Below are 1548 nucleotides of genomic sequence, written 5' to 3' on the forward strand. Positions count from 1 at the left end.
TTTCAAAAACGCACCCCGGACTAGTTGGCTTGACGTTGGGTTAACATTGGAGCTCATTGACCTGATTTAACATGTCAAATCATTGTTGGCTATTAGCTAAATTGGTTTGGTTGTTGATTGGTTATTTAGCAACGAATTAGAGCGCAAGTGTGACGTAGTCAAGTGACGTAGCAAGTAAACATATCAGCCATAACTTAATAACATACTTTGCTTTCAGCATGAATGTAACAGCTTAAAACCAATATTCCAACAATGTTCATTTAATTTTTCAATTATTTTCTGCAAGCAATATGTATAACATAAAGATTTGGAGTATTTAAACATTCTAAAGCCAACAACTAAATCATTTCACAAAAAAAACACACTCCATGTACAACTAAAAAAGCCCATATCGTTTGCTAAAGTCTGTTGCTGTAGTTTAGTGAAGAGACAAATACAAATGTTGCACGTTAACATGTAATTAAAATGCTAGAAGAAAACTCACATCTTGCATTAATGTAGCTCGACCAAGGGAGATGCCTGCCTTGAAAACATACACATATTTATATTTTTCTACACAAAAACACACCAATATATAAAAATCACTTTAACTGGGTGCAATGATTGATTAGTAAACAAACGGATGGCTAAACTAGATTGCAAACCCGTGCATGTGTAAATAAATCAGACTGTAATGTTTGTGGTTCAAAAACAGACGTTTAAAAATGTAAAAAAAAAAAAACTAATTAATATTTATTTACACGTACAAAAATGATCTTCACAGAATAAAAGTTGCAGCTTTCGTTTATAGTAACATCAATACTGGCCACACTGTTTAAAAACATTTTATGTCCTGGCAGAAAGTTACAAGTATATTTTCAGAATATTTACACTTCTATAAAACACAAGTTTGTATTATTTGGTTCTTTTTAAATGAACAGTTGATATATTCAGCAATCAGTCAATAAATACACACCGACTGGTAATCAAGACCATTTGAAGAGTTCTGATGCAAAAACCTTTAAGTGCCATTAGTAGGTTTCTTTTCTAAAATGAGCATTTTTCCTGCTTTTCACTTTTCTTTCCTGTGTGTAGCTTCAGTAATTCCGCTTTTATAGCAAAGCATAGGTAATTGTCATTGCCTTTAACGTGAAACAACTGAACTTAAACATAGGAGGACTAGAAAAAAACATTTATATTAGAAGAACATTTCAGACGGCACAGGTTTTTGCATCTGAACTCTTCATGTGTTAATCATTCATTATTTTTTATCAGAAAATATAATGGTAACTTTCTGCCGGTAGTTGATCAGTTTTTAACATCTTTTTTGAAAGAAAAGAAAAACATCAGTGCTAATCCCGTTAGCAGTTGTAATTTCCACTTCATCCTGAAGTATTCAAAAGTTTCCATCAAGTTCCATCAGTTTTAGTTCTGGTTGTGTGTCGCTGATAAAAACAGGTAATGTCAGTGATATTCAGTACCCTGAGACTGCATGATTCCAGCTCATTTTCCTTGATTTCAAACCTTTTCTCTGGGAACTGTTACAGAGATACTCCATTGATGGAGCCT

The sequence above is a fragment of the Danio aesculapii genome, chromosome 22, assembly GCF_903798145.1.
Source record: "Danio aesculapii chromosome 22, fDanAes4.1, whole genome shotgun sequence".
Lineage (NCBI taxonomy): Eukaryota > Metazoa > Chordata > Actinopteri > Cypriniformes > Danionidae > Danio > Danio aesculapii.